Source organism: Callorhinus ursinus, unplaced genomic scaffold, assembly GCF_003265705.2.
Source record: "Callorhinus ursinus isolate GAN/ISIS: 27379988/994484 unplaced genomic scaffold, GSC_fseal_2.0 scaffold24, whole genome shotgun sequence".
NCBI lineage: Eukaryota > Metazoa > Chordata > Mammalia > Carnivora > Otariidae > Callorhinus > Callorhinus ursinus.
In genome coordinates this window covers 7,965,310-7,990,693 of record NW_027397086.1, presented here as the reverse complement: position 1 = coordinate 7,990,693, position 25,384 = coordinate 7,965,310, and the positions used below count along the sequence as shown (strand labels likewise).

Below are 25,384 nucleotides of genomic sequence, written 5' to 3'. Positions count from 1 at the left end.
ACACAGCAGGTAACTGGGTGCCTAAAAGCCCTCGTCTGAGTGCCAACTTCATCCCCTTAACCAGTACCCTATGCTGCTCCTACACCACCCTATGGAATAGGTGTGACAGCTGAGAAACCTGAGTTTGGGCACGGGTAGGTCATAGTTCAAGGTCATTTCAGCAGCGTATCAGAGAGGCCTGGGAACTCGGCCATGAGCAGATGCTGGTCGGGGTGAGACACGGGATGAACGAGAGCATCACAAAAGGGAAGAGTCTGGTGTGGCTGGGGAAAGGGGCTAGGGTCCTCACCAGGAAAGCAGAGATCTAGCACTGAGCTCCAATCAAGGCAGGAGAAGTGAAAGCTGGGAACAGAAGCTTCCTGGGGCTCCCTCCCACCCAGAACCACCACCCACCTGTCTGGCACAGCACAGCCATTCCTAGATCATACCTGCCACTGTTCCTCTGGGCCTTGGGCTCAGGAACCAGGTGGGGCTGTGTCTGCTGAGAAGGGTGGAGGTGGGGGGCTCAGGGCCTTCTCGTGTCTGGGGTGGGGGGTCGAATAAGCTAGGGCTCTCGCTGGACACCTGCTAGAAAGTGAGCTGCCATGAGCAGAGGCAATGCCTCAGACCACATCTCATCCGTCAGGGGCACAATATAAAACCCGGGTGATTGCCTCAGGTGACAAGATGAATCTGGGCCCCAAAGTTCTTGGCTCAGGTCCTGGTTCTGCCACTAACTGTCCCTGGGACTTTGGCATATCACTTTCCCTCCCGCTGCTGATAGCTCCCCCTGGGCCTAGGCACTGATGTGTGTGGGAAAGTGTTTTGAGAACTCGAGTCAAGAATAGCTAGTGCAGCCGCTTTGGAGAACAGTCTGGCAGCTCCTCAAAAAGTGAAACACAGAGTTCCCATATGACCCAGCAATGACACTCCTAGGTGGATACCCAAAGAAATGGACACATGGGGTGCCTGGGTGGCTCAGTCAGTGAAGCATCTGCCTTTGGCTCAGGTCATGATCTCAGGGTCCTGGGATCGAGTCCTGCATCAGGTTCCCTGCTCAGGGGGAAGCCTGCTTCTCCCTCTCCCTCTGCCCCTCCCCCCCTGCTTGTGTTCTCTCTCTGTCTGTCAAATAAATAAATAAAATCTTAAGAAAAAAGAAAGGAACACATATGTTCACACAAAAACATGTACCCGAATGTTCATGACGGTATACTCATAACGGTACCAAAGTGGAAATAACCCAAATGTCCATCAGCTGACGAATGAATGAACAAACTCTCTTTGCCAGAGAAGAATACGATTCAGCCTTAAAAAAGGAATCAAGTGGAAAACGTTATGTGAAGTGAAAGAGGCAGGGCACAAAAGGTCACACCTATATACGTGATCACGTGTCTGTGAAACGTCCACAGTAGGCAAATCCATAGAGACGGAAAGTAGATTCGTGATTGCCTGGGGCAGGGGAAGTTGGGGAGAGTGACGGCTAACGGGCACTGAGTTTCTTTGGGGTGATAAAAATGTTCTGGAAGTTGTGGTGATGGGTGCACAACCTTGTGACTATACTAAAACCCACTGAATTGTACCCTGTAAAAGGGAGAACTGTATGGTATGAGGATTAAAAAACAAAAACAAAAGAATAGCTCACATTTACTCAGTGCTTATTCCTCCAAGCTCTGTGCCAAGGTCTTCCTGTTTTACTTGATTTAATCCTCACATCATGACTGTAAGGGAAGAATCCTCTTCTCTCTATCCTGTGGACGAGGAAATGAAGCAGAGGGAGGTCGGTAACTTGCCAAAATCTGCACAGCTATGGTGCTCCGCACAGCAAGCTCAGTGTGGCCGCATGCGCCACCCCCGGGAGCCCACACGTGGCACTCTGTACCTCTTCCCGTGACCAGTCTCACTGTCCCATGGGGGCCTGGGGAGCAGATGTCTTCTCCGCTGACTCCCAGCTCAAGGCCAGGCTCACAGACAATTACTGAATGGACAGAGCAAGGTGCCTTCTCTGCCCTCTTGGCTGGTTTGGAGAGAAAGCGACTTTTCACCAAAGCATCCGCTGTGAAATCTTAAGGCTGCCAAATGCCGCTTCACATTCACCCTGAGGTTGCTGAGACAGAGGCAAGAACCACCTCAAATCAAGACAAAATGCATTTGTGGTTTTGGAAGAAAGTCTTTAGAAGACACAGTCTGTCTTCCAAGACCAAGGTTGCTCCAACTCCGTTTACTTAAAGTACAAAGAAGACAATCCCTGCCCCAGGAGTCTGGGCCGGCTTGCAGGAAGGAGGGGTTTTGCTGAGCTTCTACCACTAACTGCAGGAGAGAGCAGACGGGAGACAGTGGGAGCCAAGGCAAACATTCTGAAGTCAGAGATAATGGGAGAAGGTAGGAGGAATGGGAACAGGTTTGGAGGCCAAGCAGGAAGCAGGTCTGAAAGGAAGGGTGGGAAGACAGGAAGTTTTCTGCATTTTTACGAAAAGATTGCCCTTCTGAGTTTTGGGGGGAGGCCCCTAGGAGCCTGGGCCTGCTGAGCTGGAGTCCAAACCATAGCCAGGTCCAGCTGAGGCTACTCCTACAGCCTCTACCTGGGCCTCCCTGACTGCTGCCTCACCCCCTCCCCGTCAACCCGCATTTGAGCCCAAGGCGTTCTTCTAACACAAAGATTGTCCCATCCCTCCACTGCTCAACACCCTTCCACGACTCCCCATCCATACAAGGCCTTCCAGGCTTGTGTGTCCACATGCTGGCCCAGTGTTCCATGTCTTTTCTGCTTCCATTCCCACCTCGCTCTGTGGTACCACCCCACGATCTAGTGCACCAAACTTCTTGCTCTTCCTTAAATGAACTCTCGGCCTTTCCCACTTTTTTGTATTTTCTCTTTTTCAGATATGTCTTGTCTCCTCAAATCGTTCCTGGAGGGACTCTTTTCTCTTCTTCTCTGCCATCTCCCTTATGGACCGAAAGCTCAATAATTGCTGCAAGAACAAACGAAGTCACCAGAACAGAACAGTGGATAACAGGATTCTGGACAATTAACCTGTCTGGTTGGCTCTTCACGTAGCTTGATGCATTCGGTTGGGTTCCCCAGCAAGAAGACCCTGAGAAAACGATTGGGGTCCAAATGGGGCACTTGGGAGGTGAGCATCAGTACAGGGTGCTTTTATAAGCAGGCATCATTCCAATCACCTAGGGCTCCATCTCCCTGGGGACTTCTGGGAAATGGGGTAAAACACGGCTTAGCATTGTTCCACCCCAAGGGCCAAGGACGCTGGGGTATTTACCTACCGTCTTCCATTTGTCTGGGGTGAGGACACTTCCTGGGGTGTTTACTCCTGGGCTCCCATGGGCTGCTTCTGGAGTCATGGCTGCCTGCAGCAGGGCACCACAGACAGGCTCCAGATGCGTGGGAGGGGATGGAGGCGGCAGCCACAGGGGCTGCTAGCCTTGTCAGTCTTCCTCTCAAAGGTGGGCCCATCTCTCCCAGGTTCTGTGCCTTTGCTTGTGCTGTTCCCATCCCTGGACTGCCCTCTTCTGGGCCTCTTCTTGCCCCGCGGGTGCACTCCTACACCTCCTTCAGGGCCCAGGCAGATGGTCTCTCTCCAGGAGGCTTCTTCCGAGCCATCCTGGAGCAGTCAGAGCCTCCCCTCTCCTGGCTCCCATGGCACCGACCCTCTGATATCACCATGTACAGGGACGGCCTGTGGTCCTGCCGGCCCTCCCCTCTGGACTGGGAACTCCGCGAGGCCAGGGTCTCATCTGTGTCCCTAGTACCCCCAGCAGGGAGGGAACAATTGAGGGAAGAAGCAACAATAATATCAAACAGTTACTGCCGAGTGCTTACTCTGTGCCAGACTCTGATCTAAGTTCTTCCCTCAGGATGGCTTATTTAGTCTACACAGCCACCTACCTTAGAGGGAGGTGCTGTTACCCTCACCATCTTACAAAGGAGACACCTAAAGCACAGAGGAAGGACTTGAGGAACTTGCCCAAGGCCCCACAGCTCTAGGCGCCGAGCGAGGGATGACTGAGGGGCCCCTCCCCGGCCCGTCGGCTGCTCAGCACCCACCGGGAGCCAGGCCAGGATGGAGGCTGGCAGCCGGCCCAGGGCTCCTGGAAGTTGCCTCAGGCTCAGAAAAGGTCTGCTGGGAGGATGGTGAGCGAGGAAAACATACAGAACTGCAGGAGGGGGCCTGGAGCCGGGAAACCTGACCGTGCCGTGGGTGAGTGGACTGCAGAGGAGCGGAGTGTGGGTCCCATGAGGTGCAGCCGGAGTCGGGCTGTGAGGGAGTCAGGCCAGAGGGCGGCGGCGACAAGAGCGGCTCACGGCCACACAGCCCCCTCCAGGCTTCCATTATCTTTCCTTCCCACGCGCTCCTCACCTCACACCAAGCCCTTTGACATGGGACAGGCTGGGTTAGATGAGTCTGCCCAAGGTCACAGCCAGAGCTGCTGCTTCAAATGAGGTGTGTCTGACCCTGAAGGCTGCGCTCTTTCCACTGCCTCTTAGTTCCGTCGAGATGGACCTGGGGGATCAGACTGTCCCTGGTGGCTGGGGAGACAGAGTACCCACAGTAAGTCGGGCTCTCAGTCCATACCAGAGAAATCTCAGTCCTTTCTCATCACAGCCTTAGGAAAAAAAGGATCACTGCTCCCCTTTCACCATTGAAGAAACTGAGGCCCAGAGAGGTCAAACAACTCAGCCAAAGACACAGAGCAAGCAATTAGAGAGCGAAGAGGGGGATCCAATATGATTAGGCCCCAAGGCACAAAGTCTAGCAGGTAGATAGAAGAGGGCATTGAAGGGATTGTAGACTGGGTTTTGCCAAGTTGGATTTGACACTGCACCGTTTACCTGTAACTAATCCATATGCAGTCATACCCAGAGATCTCTCACACCAGTGAACAGGAGACTTGCAACTCACATAGATCCCCCTACAGCAGGCACGAGACGCCCAGCCAAGGTCACATCTGAGATGATTACACCCATTGGTCCCGCGGCCAGAGGTAGCTGCACAGACAGGCCACAAACTCAGGGGTCCCTAAGGCTCTGTGCACGTTCCCCTGGGGGTGAGGGATGGGCAGAGGCGCACAAAGGCATCTCAGAGGACAAGAAATGATTTCGTTAGCTACCGAAATCCTGACTGTTTTGTGAAATTTTATTTGGCCTCTGGGGAAAGAACTCGCTGTGATCTAACAAGGGCAAAAGCACACACGTGGGGAAAAAACTCAGCTCTTAAAATGCAAAGGCTGGACGGTGCTTTCTGGAGATTGCACTGAGGTGAAGTCAATGGTAAAAGAGACATCCGTCTAGAAAGGATGAACATTTCATGAGAATCACAGGGCAGGTTTAGAGAAGACATTTTCCTAAGTAATACGAGTGAGCTTTGAGCAACAAAGTTAGCTTTTAAGAAATGCTAGAATTCTCTTTATTACATTAGGAAGGTTTGGGATCAATAGGGAATCCACCGTGTAGTTAGGATGCGATGCACATAACAAAAACCAAAGGTGTTTAAAAATTAAATACCAAAAGTCGCGATTGTTCTTTGTCTTTACAGAATTTTCCAAACCCACTCACTTTCTATCATATCACATGATCTGCATAACCTAATATGGCAGAAGAATAGCCTGCATTACACTTTTTATTTTTAAAAAAGTAGCTTTTTTGAGATATGATTCACATACCATACAGCTCACCCATTTAAAGTGTGTGATCCATTGGTTTTCAGTACATTCACAGAGTTGTGCAAACATTACCACTATCTAATTCGAGAGCATTTTTGAAAATAAACCCTGTGCCCATTATGAGTCAATCCATATTCCCTCTTTTCCCCAGTCCCTGACAACCACTAATCTACTTTCTGTCTCTATGCATTTATGTATTCTAGATATTTCATATAAACGGAATACTATAATGTGTGATGCTGTGGGTTGAACTGTGTCCCGTCAAAATTTAGATGTTGAAGTCTGAACCCCCAACACCTCAGAATGTGACCTTATTTGGAAATAGGGTCCTTGCAGGTGCAATTAGTTCAGCTGAGGTCATTAGTGTAGGCCTTAATCCAACATGACTGATGACCTTATAAAAAGGGGAGATTTGGACACAGGGGGCACGCCATGTGAAGATGAGGGTAGGGATCAGGGTGATGCTTCTACCAGCCAGGGAATGCCAAAGATTGCCAGCAAGCCACCAGAAGCTAGGTGAGGGGCAGCCAACAGGTTCTCCCTCATGGCCCCCAGAAGAAATCAACCCTGCTGACACCTTGATCTTGGTCTTCCAGCCTCCAGAACCATGAGACAGTACATTTCTGTTATCAAAGCCACCCAGACTGCAGTACTGTGTTAGGGCAAACAAAAACATGTGGCCTCTTGTGACTGGCTTCTTTCACCTAGTGGGCTTTTGAGGCTCACCCATGTTGTAGTAGGTAGTTCTTCATTCCCTTTTGACGACCAAAGAATACTCCACTGTATGGATTCTGTTGTAGGACTATACCACATTTTACTTGTCCATTCATCTCTTGAGGGACTGTTGGGTTTCGTTTCCTATTATAGAAAAAATGCTGCTGTGACCATTCATGTACAAGTTTTTGTGTGGACATCAATTTTCATTTCTCTTGGTTGTATACCTATATTTCTGTTTTACAGGTATGGAAGCAGGCCTCATGAGGTGACTTGCCCAAAGTTACTAGCTAGAACATGGAAGAGCTGCTCCTCTAACCTAGATGTGTTTGAGTCCAAATCAGGGCTCTTTCAACTATACTAGGCTGTACACACTCACATTCATGCAAAGACGTTCCTACATAAATGCATCGTACTGTACAAGGCATATTTGTTTGAGCCTACTGCTTTGACCAGCGTGCAGAAGTTCAGCAAAAGCAATCAAACAGACGTGGCATGGTGCCGAGGGAGATAAATGAGACTTCCAAAGAATAAATAAGGGAGGACATTGATTTGAATATCACCAAGGGATAGACCAAAAAATATTTAAGAGGGTATAAAGAGATTGGTGAATAGCAAATGGCCTAAACTTGGCCTTCAGAAGTGTGCACACAACTTCTATTGATTACGATGAGATTTCTGGAAACAAATGCACTTTACCAGAAGCATAGTACAAAAGTCAGGGATGTTTATGCGTAGAGAGCCACATTTGAAACCTGCTCTAACCATCTAGTTACCCCCTGAGGGCAGGGGAAGTCTTCGTAAGCAAAGACACTGACGATGGGGTTCGTGCGGGAAGATTTGATTTCACCATGTCTGTGAGTGAGCAGGATCAGAAGCTATTCTGGGCGGCCTCAAAGGAAAAGCGCCAGCAATCATAAATAAAGAAGAAGTCAAGCGTGTCCAGTGGTCATATCAAATATGACATTGCTGAAGAACGTGTGAACATGGTATCTTTCAAACTGCTGCTTCTCTTTTCAAAAATAGAAAATGCCTTGTCCCAGGCAACAACAGCATTCACTACAGTTGAAACCTGATGGAAGGTAAAGTAATTTGGGACAGAAAGAAAAAAAGTTGCATTTACAGAAGTGCAAGATTCAGCCATTCAGGCAACAAATATTTATTTTCGACACTCTGCCTGTCATTCTGTTCCTACTGTTCTCTAGTCCCTTACCCTGCTTCCTTTTTTTTTTTTTTTCTCCTTCTTACTTTCTTACTGCTACCTGAACATATATAAGCAGATCGATTCCTTGCTTACTGCCTGTGATGGTCAATTTCATGTGTCCAACTGGCCGGGCTGTACGGATCTAGACATTTGGTCAAATATTCTTCTGGGTGTGTCTGTGAGAGTGGTTTTGGATGATATTAACATTTGAATCGATAGACAGAGTAAAGCAGATTGCTCTCCCTAATGCAGGTGGCCCTCATCCAATCATTAAAAGAGCTGAGTCCAACAAAAGGACTGAGGAAGAGGGAACTTTACCTTCCTGGCTCTTGAGCTGGACACTGAATTCGTCCTGCCCTCAAACTGGAACTGGCAGGATGAACTCTCTGCTCTTCAGGTCTCTGGGCTCAAGCTAGGATTATATCACTGGCTTTCCTGGGTTCCCAGCTTGCCAAACGCAGATCCTGGGACTTCCTAGCCTCCATAACTGCATGCGCTAATTCCTCAGAATAAATCTCTTGATATAGATACACAGATACAACAAATACAGATATAAATATCGGTATAGATAGATCCTGTTGGTTCTGTTTCCCTGGAGAACTCTGACACATTGCCCGTCTCCCTACTGGAGTGCAAGCTCTCCCACTCACCTCGCTTCCTGATGATGCCTCCAGCCTCCTACGTCGTCTGTCTGGTTCTCCTTTCGCCTCTTCCCGTACCATTTCCCACAAACGGGGCATGCCATTCTCCTGCTTAAAGTCTGAAAGGATTCCTGTGGGGTAGAGAGGGTTGTATAGTGAGAGATGTCCGGGCTCCCTGTTCTTGAGCACCTGACAGCAGGCAGCCACAGATGGAGACACTTTCAGACCCCCTCTCTGACTTAGGTGATCTCATTTGTGTCCAGGTCACCTCCTGTTCACTCCCCTAATTTCGGCATCACCCCCTTGGGTGAGAGATCCTGGTAGTCATCTTGGAGCACCTGGCAGCCGAGCTGGGCTACCTGTCCTCCTTCCTCCTCGCCTGCCTCCAAGAATTCCTACCAGCTCACACTCGGGCTCAGGCTCACCACCAGCAGATCAGCCCTGTCCCCACAGCCTGGGTAACAAGCTCAGGCATGCACTCAGCTCGCTTGCTGGCACACTGCAGGCATTCAAAGACCAGTAGTACTTAATTTTCTTAATTACAGCTTTGGTGAGATTGTAATTCTCATACCGTAAAGTTCACCCTTTTAAAGTGTACAGTTTGGTGATCTCTTCAGAGTTGTGCAACCGTCAATATTACCTATTTTCAAAACATTTTCATCACTCCCTGAAAACCCTGTACCCATCAGTAGTCCCTCCCTTGCCCCCCGCCCCCCACAATCCCTGGTGACCATGGATCGGCTTTCCGTCTCTAAGGATTTGCCTATTCTGGACATTTCATATAAAGAGAAACATATGGGGCGCCTGGGTGGCTCAGTTGGTTAAGCGTCTGCCTTCAGCTCAGGTCACGATCCCAGGGTCCTGGGATCAAGCCCCACATCAGGGAGCCTGCTTCTACCTCTCCCTCTGCATGCCACTCCTCCTGCTTGTGCTCTCTCTCTCTCTCTCTCTCTCTGTAAAATAAATCAATAAAATCTTTTAAAAAAATAAAAGAGAATCATACAACATGTGGTCTTTCATGTCTGATTCTTTAACGTCATGTTTTCAAGGTTCGTCTGTGTTCTAGCGTGTTACCAGCAATTCGTTCCTTTATATTGCCAAATGATATTCCATTCCATTCCATATGTCACATTTTGTGTGTCCATTCCTCATTTGATGGACGTTTGGGTTGTTTCTGCTTTGGGGCTATTATGAAAAATGCTTCTGTGAATATTCATGTACAAGCTTTTGAGTGCACACACATGCGGACATGGGTATATACTAGTAACGGAATTGCTGAGTCATATGGCAACTGTGTATTTAACTATCCCAGGAAATGCCAAACTTCAAAAGTGGTTGTAGCATTTTACATTCCCACCAGCAATGTAGGAGGGTTCTAATTTCTTCACATTCTCAACCCTTGGCATTTTCTGCCTTCTTTGTTTTAGCCATCCTACTTGGGGGAGCACTTTTTTGTTTTTTAAAGATTTTATTTATTTATTTATTTGAGAGAGAGAGAGAGCATGAGAGGGGGGAGGGTCAGAGGGAGAAGCAGACTCCCCGCCGAGCAGGGAGCCCGATGTAGGACTCGATCCCGGGACTCCAGGATCATGACCTGAGGTGAAGGCAGTCACCCAACCAACTGAGCCACCCAGGCGCCCGGGGGAGCACTTAATATTAACTGTCGGGTCTGGTATAAATTCTGGCCCAGCTTCCCTGTGGCCCATCCTTCACCATCCTGGCTCATCGTAGTCCCTAGACCTCGTACTTTGCTTCCACCTAGCATCCCATGTCCTTCCCCTGGTTCCATCCCTCACCTTCTTATGCATCGAGACACCTTTGTGTCTTTGAGCCATTGTGATTGTCCCACTCCAAACTAGACAAACATCTAGAACCATGTAAGGCCACCTTCATGAAAAACATGGCTGCTCTCTGGAGCCTCAGCTGTTAGGAATGTTCTTGGCCACAGAGTCCAGCCCACATCAGGCCCAAGTACCCTTTGGGTACTGTCCTTTTAGGCACCATAAAGGAAGGAGGAATTAGCTCTGATTTGGGTCATTTCAAACAACAGTTAATGATGCATGGTGATGATGATAATATTGGGCAACATTTATTTATTCAGTGCTTACCATGGGCCTGGCACTGTGCTAAGCACTAACACATATGCTCTTTGTTAACTTTTATAACAATCTCATGGGGGGGGTATAGTTATTCCCATTTTACCGATGAGGAAATTCTATAGAAAGGACAAGTCACTTGCTCAAGGCACACAGCATGCAAACATTGGAATATAAATCCTGGATTATCTGAGGCAGAATCCAAATGCTTAATTGGCATGCAGGGCCTCCTTCTGCTTCTGAGATGGAGTAGGTACAGTCCTGCACCCCACTTCCAGATACCATAATCTGCATTAGTCTCCTATTGCCACTGTAACAAGTTAACATGAACTTAGTGGCTTAAAACAACACAGATTTAGTATCTTATAGTTCTGGAGGTCAGAGTCTTCCCTGGGCCTTAGTAGGCTAAAATAAAAGATGTCAGCAGGGCCGCATTTTTTCTTGGAGGCTCTGGGGGGAAATCCATTTCTCATCTTCTCCAACCTCCAGAGTATTCCTCTGCCGGTGGCTCCTTCCTCCATCTTTACAGCCAACAATGACTGCTTGAGTCTTTCTCCCATGTTTCACTTTGACCTTCTCTTGCGCCTCTTTTGTTCAGTTATAACGATCCTTGTGGTTCCACTGGGTGCACCCAGATAATCCAGGATAGTCTCTCTCTCTTAAAGTCAGTTGATTAGCAAACTTAATTCCATCTACTACCTTAATGTAACCATCTACTACTCTGCCATGTAACCTAATATATTCATTGGTTCCAGAATTAGGACATTAACATCTTTGGAGGCCATTATTCTGCCTACCACAGGGAGCTCAGAGTGTGGGTAGGGTGACAGGCATAGATATAAATCCTTTCAGCTGAGGGGCCTCTTGGTAGAAGAAGAATGTGCTGAGTTCCCATGCGCCTGCCATCAAAGCTATTCTAGCTAATAATTTCCCCTGTTTTTCTCCAGGACTCTTACACCACCTTATTCATTAAACAGTCTTGCCAAAGACAACCTACAATCCCTGTGTCTTAGTGTTTTGCCTCCTCTCCCCCACTGGTTGATATCCAACATATAAGAGATTTTGGTGATCGCCTCATCTGTTGGTGATGGACATGAGGGAGGGACTCTGGGGGCAGCCCCCGTACCAGACAGAGGTGTCTATGAAATCTGGATTCTTTCATATTCGTGAGTAGGAAGTATAGACCCATGTCAGGATAAACAACTCTGAGTTGGGGGCAAAGCTACAGTAGAAAGCTGACAGATACCACCTGTCATTAGATATTGTTACAGTTTGGAGGGGGAGCTAAGTTTTGGGGAGGAGGGATGATGAACAGTTGGAATGGAGAGGTTCTGTTCTTTGTCTTTTGTTTTTAACAACCTTTCTAGGATGACCACTTTGGATCTGAACCAGTGAAGAGCTAGGACTCTCAGACTATGGGTCTCTTTTTCATTTTGCTCACCCTGGGACCAAAAAGGGCCAAAGCTACTGGATGGGGCTCCAGGTTCACAGGCTCCACAACCCTTTACAAATGCAGTAAGTGTCCCGATACATGCAACAACATGGGTGAACCTTAAAACATGCCAAGAGAAAGAAGTCCGTCACAAAAGGCCACGTATTTATGATTCCATTTCAATGAAACCTCCAGAATAAGCGAATCTGTAGAGACAGGAAGTAGATTCATGATTGCAGGGGCTGGAGGAGCTGAGGGAAAATGGTGAGGGACTGCTAATGGGTTTCTTTGTGGGGGGGGGGTTGGAAAATATTCTGAAATTGGATAGCGGCAATAGTTGCACAGCTCTGAATATACCACTGAATTGTATGCTTCAAAAGAGTGAATTTTGTGCTGTATGAATTATATCTTACTTAAGCTGTTACTTTTAAAAATGTGATAAGTATAAAAGGCATTTGGGGACACAGGAAAGGCCTCTTAGTCAAGGGGGCTTTGAGAAAGGCTCTTCAGCAGAGATGATGCCATGGCCATAGCTGGAAGAGGAGTGTCAGGTGACCGAAGATGGGAAGGGCATTCCACACAGAGGGAACAGCATGGATAAAGACATGGTGGGGTGAATAAGCACGGCATCCCCAGAGCTGTCCTGCTAAGGCCAGTCTGCCTGGATCCGAGGCTTGATAGATGAATGTAGTAGATAGGTGGATGGACAGATGGATGGACAGTGGGTGGATGGATGCAGTGGCCACACAGGGACACATAATCCAATGATCTTATCCAATACTTATCTCAGTCCTTATGGAGCACTTGTTGGGTCATACTAGGAATTTGGAGAATGTCAGAGAAGACCTTCCCCTCGGGGAGTTTGCAGTCTATTTGAAGAGAAAGTCCCAAGGGCAGAGCAAAGGGGTCAGTTATGGAGCCAAATTACTCTGCTGCTAGGGGACTTCAGAGGAGAGGGACCAATGTTACATTTAAGAGAAGAACAGAGGAACCAGAGAAGGAAGCAGAGTCAGAGAGATAGAACAGGAAGCAGCATGGGATACCCTCACCCCCTAACTCAGCAGGGAGAAAAGCAGCCACGGAACAGGCTCTCGGGACACCTACAGGGGAGCATGCCTTTCAGGGGAGAGCCCCAGCCTGGGACTTAGGAGACCTGGGTGTTTGTCCCCTTTCTTTGAGTTCCTGTGTGACTGTGGGCTAGTCACCAACCCTCTCTGTGCTCTACTTCCTCATCTATATGTTGATGAATGTGACCTAGAAAGCTTCAAAGGCCCTTCCACGAGGCTGAGTTCGGTGGAGTTTGAGCCTTTAGCAAAGCAAGGGCAGAAACACCATTTCAAGTCGATGCCAGGTAGGGTGCTAGAGGAAAGAACATAATCCCTGGAGTTAGACAGTCCTGGATTCTCATCCAGCTGCACCCCTTCCTAGACCCCCATGTCTTGTGCAAGTGCCTTAACGTGCTTATCTCACAGAGTTGTGAGAATTGAAGTCAATTTTAAAAATATATGCACTGTTTCTGAAGCCCTCAATATGTCAGTTTTAAAAAATGTTCATTCCTGTCCCCTGGTTTTAGTTTTGTTTAGTGCACACATTTTAGGTCTTAGTCTGCATGGTGCCCCCTTCTCTCCCTGGGGAAGCTGCAGCAGCCAGATTAACACTACATAACCCTGTTCCCTCAGCCACAGTCGATTGGACCAGAGATGGTCACCTGACCCAAACTGGGCCAGACTGAATTTAGAATTGGGGCAGACACCAGTCAGACTCTGCTGGGTGCTTGAGACAGCAAGCGATGCATCTGAGAGTCAAGTTTGCTTGAGGAAACAGAGGGAGGGAGAGAATGAGGGAGAATGGGAGGGAGGGAGGATCGAAGGAAAGGGTCCCTTTATCATGCCTTGATTTAACCTGGCCAGCTGCTAATCAAGGACGTGGCCACCTCTGATGAGATATATCCCTGAACTGGCCAGGCTGAAGGCAGGTGACATCTTGACTGATGTCACCAAGTCACAGCAGGGTCCTTCCTGTACTCTGCGCCTGACAGGAACCCCTCTGGGGAAGAGAGGTTCAAAAGCAGACAAGAGGAAGGCCCCTGCTGAGATGGGCTGACACTGGCCAGAAATCACCTCCTCCTGGGAGGCCGGGGATTAAAGGGGGTATGGGGCTGCATTAAGGAATAGAGCTAACTGGGTCCTTTTCAGGGCTCCCATCGAGGATACCTGTGACGATAAGGAAGACGGGAATCTAAGCCACCTGACTACGTTTTTGTGGAGGCGGGAACGTGCTTCAGGGTCCTGTGTTGTTCCAGTGACCAGGCTTTGGGGTGCCATCTGCCAAAGCTGTTCTCCGTCCTAGGGTCCCTCCATTGGTTCCTCCACATCGGCCATCCCGTGCCTTCCCCTGCCCACAAACGTCTCTCCATACCTTCATCTCATCTTCTGGTTCACCACCGCCGCGTCTTCCTGAATCTTGGCTCCTGCTCACTGCCTTCTCTGTGTCTCTTGGCTTCTGCCCTTGCACAGAGCCCTGCTTCTCTCCAGAGGCCCACTCTCAAGCCCTGAGAGAGAGAGAGAGAGAGAGAGAGAGAAAGAGAGAGAGACGGTGCTGGCTCCATTGGTCACTGTTCTCTGTGCTGGGGATTCGTCTCCTGCCGTGCCGCCTCCAAAGCCGCTGGCCTGCCGCAGGTGGCGGGTGTGTGTGTGTGTGTGTGTGTGTGGCTACCTTTCTGTCAGGTGCAAACCTTCATCCAGTGTGCAAGGGGTGGGTCACACAGGTGGCTTTCTTCTAGAAGGGGCGGTGGGCATGGCAACTCTCCGAGCATAATACATCTCTCTCCAGTATACATGGAGAAGGAGCAAATGAGATTGTGGAGGTGGATATGCTTTTGAAAAGTAGAATGGATTGTACTGGCCCAAAATATGAATTATTGATGACATTAACAAGGCCATTAGGTCGCTATTTGCGGAAGTTTTGCTTCCCTGGAACTTGTTGGCCAAGGGCCATGGTTACCGATGGCCATGGTCTTTGATTTCCAAACCCTCTCTGGAACACCCAGCCCCTCTCCCATTAGTGCTGCTTCTTCTAGAATCCCCCTTTCCTGCTTCCCTGCTGTGGCTCTGGCCGCTCAGGGCTCACAGATCTCCTTCAGGCTCCCAAAGTTTTCCCAGGTGTTTTCACTTTAGAGCTACTTCCATGGAGGACTTGGAACATTCCAACGGCCTGGGGAATCAGCTTCCTAGTCTTTCCAGCCCTGCCCACAGGGACTTGGGGGGAGGAGCTGTGGCTGTCTTAAAGCCCCCTAGTTCACGTATTCTAGGCCTTGGAGAGGAAGCCTCCGCCTCTGTCAAGACCCCAAATTCTAGAGAACGGACCTGGACTGATTTAGCTTGGGTCAGAGGTCCATACCAGGACCATCTGCTAGAGCCAAGGGCCATGTGGTACAAACACACCTCCGTAGCTGGAGAACAGGCAACAGTGGAGGGGCTTCTTGAGAGCCAAGCAGACACCACTGATGGTACCAACCACAGGTCCTGCACACCAAGGAAACCGGCGCGCATCAGAGGCTGTGCTGTGCCCTCAGATCGCCCTCCAGCATTTGAACCAGTGACCCATGCTGGCGTCCATTCACCGGACACCCTGCTTCCCTGTGGAGCTTCCTGCCCACCTCAGGTCCTCAGAGACAGCCTTTCCTCTTTCTCCCCTTTCTATTTATTTATTCATTCATTTTATTTATATTTTATCTTTTTTAAAGGATTTGATTTATTTGAGGGGCGCCTGAGTGGCTCAGTCATTAAGCGTCTGCCTTCGACTGGGATTGAGGCCCACATCCAGCTCCCTGCTCCGCGGGAAGCCTGCTTCTCCCTCTCCCACTCGCCCTGCTTGTGTTCCCTCTCTCGTCTCCCACTCACCCTGCTTGTGTTCCCTCTCTCGCTGTCTCTCTCTGTCAAATAAACAAACAAAAATCTTAAAAAAAAAAAAAAGATTTGATTTATTTGAAAGAGAGAGCACCAGTCGGGGGAGGGGCAGAGGAGAGGGAGAAGCAGGCTCCCCCCTGAGCAGGGACCCCCACGCAGGGCTTGATCTCACAACACTGGGATGGTGTCCTGAGCTGAAGGCAGACCCTTAACCGACTGAGCCACCCAGGCGCCACTCCTCTCTCCCCTTTTTTAATTTGAGCATTTTTCCTTTATGTGGCAGGGCTGGACTCTCAGGCCCAAAATACCTTTCACTTACTGTGGAATCCGAGGAATGAAGGATGGGGAGGGGGTAGCTTATCAGACAATTGGCCTTAGTATCTCTGAGGTCCCAGGCTGATATACAGCTTAGGCCCCTCTTCTCCTACCTCCCTTTTCTGGTAATAGCTTTACTAAGATATAATTCACATACCATACAATTCACTCATTTAAAATGTACAATTCAATGTTTTTTTTGTGTATTCCCAACAATCAATTTTCAATATCCCCCCCCATCCCCATTAGTGTCACTCCTTTTTCCCCTTAATACCTCCCCCCAGCTGTAGGCAACCCTCCTCTCTACATTCGGTCTCTGTATATTTGCCTCTGCCGGACATTTCACGCAAGTGGAATCACACAATACGTGATGTTTTATGATTGGCTTCTTTCACTTAAGATTTTCAAAGTTCTGGCCAACAGACACATGAAGAGATGTTCAACATCACTAATCATCAGGTAAATGCAAATCAAAACCACAATAGGTTATCATCTCACACCTGTCAGAATGGCTAAAATAAAAAACACAAGAAACAACAATGTTGGCAAGGATGTGGAGAAAAAAGAACACTCGTGCACTGTTGGTGGGAATGCAGACTGGTGCAGCCATCATGGAAGGTCCCTCATACGGAGATCCCTCAAAAAACTAAAAATAGAATTACTAGTAACTCCACTAGAGGGAAATTTACCCAAAGAATATGAAAGCACTAATTTGAAAACATATATGCCCCCCTATGTTTATCACAGCATTATTTACAATAGCCAGACTATGGAAACAACCCAAATGCCCATTGATAGATGAATGGATAAAGATGTGGTGTGTATATATATGTATATATGTGTAAACACACATACACACACACACACACACACACACACACACACACTGGAATACTACTCAGCCATAAAAATGAAATCTTGCCATTTGCAGCAACATGGATGGATCTAGAAGGTATAATGGATATATATAAGTAAAATAAGTCAGAGAAAGACAAATACCATATAATTTCACTCATATGTGGAATTTAAGAAACAAAGGAAAAAAATGACAAAAAACAAGAAACCACAGATTCTTAACTATAGAGAACAAACTGATGGTCACCAGAGGGGAGGTGGGTGGGGGGATGGGTGAACTAGGTGACATGGATTAAGAGCACACTTACTGTGATGAGCACTGAATAACGTATAGCATGGTTGAATCACCGTATTGTACACCTGAAACAAATGTAACACTGTACATTAATTGTACTGGACTTTCAAAAATAAATCAATTTTTTAAAAAACTAAATTTATTAAAATAGGAAGCGGGCCAATTTGGCCTGTGGGACATAGTTTGCCAACTGCTAAGAGTCCCTCTGGCTTTAAAATATAAAAGGTTTGATGATCTGCAAAAAAAAAAAAAAAAAAAAAAAAAAAAAGGAAGAGAGAAGGAAAGAAAGAAAGAAAGAAAGAAAGAAAGAAAAGGAAAAAAGAAGAAAAAAGATTTTCGAGGTTCAGCCCTGTGATAGCAGGTACCAGGACTTTATTTTCTCTCATGGTGGAATCATATTCTGTTGTATGGATGTAGTACATTTTATTTATCCATTCATCAGTTGATGGACATTTGCGTTGTTCCTACTTTGGGGCAATTATGACTAATGTTGCTATGAAGATACAAGTTCTTGTGTGGACATGTGTCTTCATTTCTCCTGGGTATATAGCCAAGAGTGGGATTGCTAGGTCGTATAGTAGCTCTGTGTTCAACTTTTTGAGGACCTGCCAGATTGTTTTCGAAAGCAGCCCTGCCATTTTGCATTCCCATCAGTAGTGTATGAGGGCTCCAAGTTCTCTACACCTTCACTTACACTTGTGATCATTTGTCTCCTTGATTAAAGCCCTGAGTTCTTACTGACCATCCTTGAAGGCCGTGCTCAGAGGCTCCCTTTTCAGTGATCCCTTCCTTACTCCCTGGCTTCTCTCCTTGGAGCTCCCCACCTCCCCATCATGATTCCATGGAATGTGGCATTTATAACTCAAATGATGCCATACAAGGGACTCATGGGGGTGGGGGCACAGCCAGAACCAGCTCCCCTCTGGCATGTGGTATGACCTGAAAAGAGATTAAGGAAAGCCCAAGCGAAACCAGATCTCCAGAAGTTGCTGTCACTAGTGGAAGTTCGGAAGTTTCCATTAGAGGTGCTCCTCTGGGACAAGGGGCTGGCCCTGAGCTTATTCGGGGTTCGGCTGGTTTGTAAAACAGAAATTCACTTAACTCCGTGTCCGAGATGCACTGTGTGTGTGCATGGACCTGTGTGTGCATATTTGGCATTCACTCCCCATTGGTCTGAAAAGGGTACTTTGATTTTTTTTTTTTTAAACCATTCGTCATCTTCTCAGTCTATTTGGTTGAGGTGGGCCTGACCCTAATCCTCAGATCCAGAGGTAATGGGCTCACTGGTTGACCCATCACAGTGAATGGTTCAGGGTGGTCACATGACCCAGGCGGGGCCACTGAACGTCAGCCCTGGGACCTTTCCCTAGATGAGCCGGCAAAAACACCGGTTAGCAAAGCTAAAAGACAAGAGGCAGATATGCGAACAAAAAGCAGAAATGGGAGATTGCGTGGCCTGAGAGAGAGAGACATGGAGTCAGAAGCAGCCTTTTCATTCCTGTGATTTCTGGTTATACTTCCGTGATATTCCCCCTTGTTTTGTAATATACCCCATTTGTATATTTGTCGTTGAAATTCAAGATTCAAGAATCTTTAGTCAAGCTTCATTCAATTTTACATGACAGAAGCTCAAATCAAACTAGCTTAAACAAGAAAAGGGGGATTTCTGGGCTCACATGATTGGAAAACTCAGACTGAATCCACGTGTGGTAGGATATAGGAGCTCAAATGACATGCCCAAGAAGCTGTCTTTTTGTTTATGTTGGCTTCATTCTTAGGTTCCATGAAAACCTAAGAACGAATCCCTGAAAAAGGGCACCTCCTTCCCAATAATTCAGTAAAGTCGAGCTGATTCCCGTGAGGCCCAAGATCTGCCACTGCTGGTCTCCGCTGTACACTTTCAGCCTGATGGGGAGCTGGGCACAGGGAGAGAGAAAGAGGAAGGAAGGGGATACATTTGTTTAGTATTTACCCATGTGAAGTCACTGGTAGGCCCACTCAACCTCAACGGACCCCTTGCAAAGGAGGGTCAATCCTGTTCAAAGAACAAGCCTTTCTGTGCTTACATATGTAAAGATGTGCAGTATCTGGGATAATGCCAAGAAGGTTGGATTGTTCTGCCTAGGAGAGTAAGAAGAGAATTTGGAGGGGTTAATAGTAATAATAGTAATAACTAACATCATTGAGCCAACCCTACACTAAGTGCTTCCCATGGATTGCTTTATGAAATCCTCACCACAAATCGTATTATCTTCCACTTGTATAATCCTCATAAAAGATAAGCTTGAGGTTCAGAGAGGTTAGGTAAATCTCCTTTGATCGCACAGCTGATAAGATGCAGAGCCAAGCTCACAGAGGCAGGCCCTTGCATTGAACCACTGCACTATTTTGCTTTTCAGGGAAGAGAGATGCAAATAAGGAAGATAAAGAGCCAGGACCGGCTAGGGAACTGAGTGAGGTCAAAGGGCCCATAAAAGTTCCCAGCGGTGGGGTGACCCCAGAACTTTTAAGAACGGGATGTCCGATGTTCTGTTTGAAGTTGACTTAATTGTAACCCTTGAAACCATCCCCCCAACTTCCCTAAGTCGCCATCCGCCTGCTCGCGTTACACACACACAAATACCTTCCACAGTGGGCGTCTGGTGGACGGAGCGGAAGGTGCCCGCTGCATTCCCCGTCTCACCCAGAGCTCTGTAAAAACCGAACAGCAGGCCTGGGGCAGCGGCCCAAATCCAGACGCGAAACGAATTCAGCAGAAGCCACAGCTCTGATGCAGAGGGGAGTGTGAAAAAGCAAACCATTCCAGAACTCTCCAAAGGATATTAAGGATATTTTTGCATTTCCACAGGCTGTGGAATATGGATCTGAACCGGTATTTTTGAAATCGTCCGGGACTGGAGGCCTCAGCTGACAAATGGGCTGCATAGAGATGGCCAACGATGGAGGCTTAGAGAGACCCCAGACCCTGAGAGTATCAGCTCCCGACTGCGTCCCCGTGTCTGCAGGCAGGGCTGGGGTTTGAAGATGCCAAGGCCAGTTTGTGTGGCCTGGGGTGGGCATATGCGACCTGCCAGTCCTTGGGGCTCAGTCTCAGATGTGGAACATAAACCCCGTTGTCAGAACTGGGTGTGAGGACAGACACAGATGAGCTTGTAAGGGCGGGGCGGGGGGGGGGGGACACTAGTTCTTGCTGCCTGAGGCGGGAGGGGTCCCCGGGCCTGGCACGCGGCCTCATCTGCAGACAGGGCCCCAACTGGCTCCCGCTCTAAGGAGAGGAGAAGACAGGGGCAGGGAGCCAGGCAGAACTTGGCGAGAGGCTCCGCAGCGGGAATGAGACCAGGCTGGTAAACTGATGAGGAGAAAGTCTGGAACGCTGGGCCCGAGGGGGAGGGCAGCGCCGGCTGGCCCGGGGGGAGCTGCCTCAGCGGCCACCCCGGCCAGAACAAGAGCCCAGGCTGGAGGGGGGGGTGGGCAGGAAGTGGGCAGGTGAACTTGTCCCACTGCCCACCTGGGCAGACGCAGGCCATGAGGTTTCCCAGAGCAGCAGAGGCCCATCTTGGCTGCTGCCAGAGAGGGTCTGGCCCGGAGGGTGGCCAGGATCTGGCAGCCGCCGGCTCGTACCCAAGTTCCTGGAGCTCTTCCTCCCATTTTCCAAAGTTGGCTTCCCCAAGGCTCCCTTCTCCTGGATGCCTCTTCCGCTCTCATTTTTACACCGAGGCTTGTGGCACCCCCTCTCCCCTGATGACTCCCAGATTCCTGTCTTCTACCCCAGCTCTCCCCTGAGAGCCCCGGACCTCTTATCCTTCACCCCTGGATAAGCCACGGGCCCCTCAAATTCGGAGGCCCAGGCTGAACCCCTCTCTGCAGCCCTAAGCAATGGGGAGCAGGGGGAAGGCAAGAGCTCCTTCCTTCACCTCATTGCTTCCCTTACCCTACGCCCACCCCCAGGGAGAGAGCTAGACCTCAGGAGTCAGGTCCCCTGACCGAGCCGCGTGAGCCCGCAGGTGGGTGCCAGGAGGAACCCAATGTCTCCATGCCTTGTACTGGGTTCTCCCCTTCCTTCTGCATCGCCCGCTGCTCTGCCTCTGCCACCTTCCCAGCCACGCTGTAGAAGTGGTGGGCTAAATGAGGGCCAGAGACACACTTCTTCTCACTCCCAGCTGGAAGGTCACTCGCATGACCCCCGCTGCCTCCGACCTATCCCACTTGGGCCCACTTAGTGTGAAGGGATCCTGAGATTTGGGTCTGGCCTTGGAGGAAGCCAACCTAGGGAGGGCTCGGAGTCAGGTGAAGGGCTGAAGTCCAACCATGTTTCCTGTAGATACGGCTCCCCCCAGACCTTGTAGGGAGGGGTGAGTGCAGAGTGGTCCCCCTGCCTAGTTCATTCGACAACACCTCAGTCCGTCCTTATTTCTAATCCTCTTTGTGCTTTCAAATCTGGTCCCCTCTTTGGGTTCCCTTTGTCAACAGCTTATTAAGGACTTTCAGCTCGTTAGGTTACAGTTACAATTATTTTTCTAATAATGGCTACCAGCTGGGCCCCGTGAACCCTCCTAGCAGTTGGCAGACACACGCCTTCCACAGCACTTTAGTCCAGTTTCTGACTTGTAGACGCTTTTGGTTATAAAAGCAGTCCCATTCTGCTTAAGACCTGGTCATTTTAAAACCTCAGGCTCAGATATGACCCCAAACTTACTTCTTCCTCCACAAGGCAAGCAAAGCTGGGAGCTCTAGGGGCTCGAAGTGTGTCTGTGCATGTGAGTATGTGTGTGTGCACGTGTGCATAATGTGCTTTGGGGAGTACTGGGTCTGGCAGGGTGGTCTCTCTGTCACACACACACACACACACACACACACACACACACCCCTTCTCTGTGCTCACCCCTAGGGTTGGGTTTGGGGGAGAAGGAAGAGGGAAGCAGCTGCCCCTCTCATGACACGCGGCCAGGCGGTGGTGCCCTTGTGAGTCATGGCTGTGGCGGACTTAGCTCAAAGCCTATGGTTCTGGTGATAATGGGTGGAGGCCCCCAAAGATCCCACTGACCAGGGACTGAATTCCTGGGGGGTCCTCCAGGCATTGGCGGTCCCTCTCCAGACAAAGCTGCACCTCAGCTTCAGCCGGCACCTCAGCCACATGCCCCTCATGCTGAGAGGGTGCCAGGAAGCCTATAGCCTCCACTCCCTTTGGCCCTCCACAGACTCTACTCGGCTCAATCCCCGTGCCTCTCAGGAACCAAACCCCAAGGGGCCTTACCCTGGCCCTGGGCCACCATGTCCCACGCTCGTGCCCCAGGGGCAGGTAGCAGCCCATGACTAAGCAGATATCCAGCCAGGGAATGACATATCAGTTTCCCCTTGTGACAGTCACCCCCAAACTTTGCAAGCAGCTCCCTGGGGCTCCCATTCCTCAGAGATGGGGCAGGAATCACTGCAGGCCCCTCTTTGCCTCTGTCGGGTCCTGAGGGGCAGGGATGAGATCTTGGTGATTGTTCATTTTCCTCAAAAGGTGAATTTCTCCAGGTTCTGATGCTCTGCTAACACCTGCCAAACCAGTTTGCTCCACCCCCACCCTGGGGGGCATGGGGTCCCAGGGTGGCCCTCTCCTTGGTGGTCTTGCATTGTTTGGCCTCTGGAGCAAAGATTCCCATCAGGACCTCCCACCACGTTGGCACACCTGCCTGGCAGACGGCGTGCACCCAGACTCCAGGTCAGGCACCCAGAAGCCTGGGAGTCCTCCTTAAAGCCTTCCTCTTCTCTTCCTGCACCACGGCATCTGCTCAGTCATCAGGCTCCCTTCTGTGCTCCCAGTTCAGTTGTTGGGGGGCGGGGGGCTTCCTCTCTCACCTGGACATTGGCACTCCCTCACTGGTTTCCTGAAATGTTAGTCTTCGGTACATCCCTCCCCCCAGCATCCTCCGATGGCTCCCTAACACCAGAAGAAGATTCTAGCTCCTTAGTCCCGCGTTCTGGGCCTCTCTCAGTTGGAACTCCAGCCTCCTCTCCAGCTAAGAACACACTGTACCCATTGCTGAGCCCCTGGTGGCAAATAGGTTTCCTCTAGGGCATAGCTTGACAATGGGAAGTGACTGGCCCCACCATTGTGTTGAAGGCTGGCAGGTGGAATCCGCGGGAAGGAGAGTGCTGTGATCGATTAGTGATGCCTGCTATGGGCCCAGGGGTGGCAGAGCAGCAAGGTTTTGCCACTCTGTTCTACTTGTACCAAACTGTCCATCTTTTCCCACCTGGAGTCCGCCCTGGGCTCTCGTTCTGCCCCTTCTCCATGGTACCAGGTTATTGCCACCATAAACTCTCCAGTTACCCCAAACTTGCCACATCCTGGCACATGCCATTACCCCAGCCAAGACTCCCTTGTACTTGTCCTCCCTGTGTCAAGTCTCTCCTCACTTGTCCATCCTTCTATTGAACTGGGGTGAACTTGAACTTGTATCTCAGCTTGCTTGGGTTGATACTGTGCTCCCAGCAGAATTGTTAACAGTGCCCCTTGGCTTTCACGCATGTCCCAGTTTGGGATACGAATTGTGTACGCCCACTCTGCCTCTAGCACGTGCGCTGCCAAAGGCACTCCGGTCAGTTGTAGGTTTGTCTGTCAGTGCCCAGCCCTGTGTCTGGCACAGATAAGGACCGTGGGGTGGAGTGGATTGAACCGGGAGCAAGAAAGAGAGAAAGCAGACAGAAGGGAGAGAGGTGACTGGTATCAATTGGCCATCAAGTGTGGGCCCCTGGGCCCGAGGGCATCCGTGAAGCAGCCAGGGCTTTGTGGGGGGCTTCCAATCAGCTCTGCAGCTCAGGTCTCCGAGGGGAGGGCTGTGATGGAGACACCCGTGGTAGGAGACTATAAAAGCCCTGAGGAAGGCCCAGATACTGCCAGCCCACCAGTCATCGGAAAGTAAGAGATCTAAAAATACAGCCGGCAGACAGAGAGGAAGTGGGCACAGCGAGGGGGAGGCTGAGGTGCAGCCACCGGCCTGCCTGCCTGCTCCTCTTTCCCCGGGCCCCAGGGGAGGGGTGTCCTCCGAGAGCCCTGGGCTGCAGGGTCATCCAGCTGGTCGTGCTACCCGCTCCAAATGCTCCTCCTTCCCTGGACTCTTACCCCATCCGACACTTCTTCCAGAAGTTCTCAGCCTAAAAGACACTTCTAGAAAGCCTTCTCTGACTTGCCATCCCCTCCCCCGAACCTGAATGGATTAGTTCTGATCTCTCCTCCACCGCTCTGTTGTTAGATCATTACTTAGGTGATCACCTACCTGACCTCAACCGAACCCCCTCACACAACTTGGATCAGAGAGGCTGAGAGCAGGGGCCGGAAATCAGGCACCTGGGCTCAAATTCCAGCTCCATCATTTACACAGGCTGTGTGACCTGGGGCACGTTTTGTACCTCTCTGTGCCTTGCCTATAATATCTTGCCTCACCTATAAAATGGAGACAGTTCCAGCCGCCGCCTCCCTGGGTTGTGATGAGGGTGCTATCCCCTGAAGCTGGTCGAGTGTTTAGAACCTTCCCCGACACATCATAGTTCCCCTTATTATTAGCGTTAGTACTCGTATTACTCAAGGGCAGGGCCAAATTGATATTCTTCCCTCATCCCCTAGCACCTTAGCAAAGTGCTTGTTCAATAAACAACTAGCGAATTAACGTGTTTTTATTTATGTATTACCTGGTTCCAAAAAAAAAAAAAAAAGACTTGAGGCCACATGATGATGTACAAACGTCACGAAGAGTTTGCAAATTTAGATCACACTGAAAATGATTGTTCTCTCTCCTTGACAGCCCGGTCTCTCCCCACCATAGGTGTCCCTCCGGATGGTGGTCTGCTGCGGACTGGTTTGTACCTGCTGGTGCAAGACCTACCAAAAAAGCGCCTCAGGTAACCTCTGACCCCTGGTCCCAGTTCTGCCGTCAAGGCCTCAGCCCCCCATCAGCCCAGGAGCACCTCCCAGAGACTTGAGAACCAAGAAGCTCATGGGTCCTGGGATGTACAGGTTGGGGGTGGGAGCGGGGGCTGGGCCAGACGTCCGCTTGGCCGAGTGGGGAGGTGGCCCTCCCTGCCCAGGCCTCTGAGGGAAAGTTGGGGGTGTGAGGACAATGGGGCCATGCTTTAGTTAAACCCTTGCTCTTGGTGGAATCCCAAGGAGCTTGAATAATTCACAGTGTGGTCAGCTGCTGACCGCTGGCTTCCCAACACGGTGGAAATCGATCTGGTCAACGTTTACTGGCCTGGCCCCGGGAGGCCTGGGGGTCAGAGGTGA

The 25,384-nt window shown here is 49.7% G+C and overlaps 1 long non-coding RNA gene across 1 annotated transcript; it reads right to left on the bottom strand.

Moving 5' to 3' along the window:
- Positions 1 to 6,282: 6,282 nt before the first annotated feature.
- LOC141369955 (uncharacterized) lies at positions 6,283 to 17,915 on the bottom strand. Its single transcript, XR_012373564.1, has 5 exons — positions 17,810 to 17,915; positions 17,129 to 17,180; positions 14,161 to 14,293; positions 8,224 to 8,345; positions 6,283 to 6,513 (listed from the first exon to the last, which is right to left on the bottom strand). It is a non-coding gene; the product is annotated as an uncharacterized lncRNA (long non-coding RNA).
- Positions 17,916 to 25,384: the final 7,469 nt, after the last annotated feature.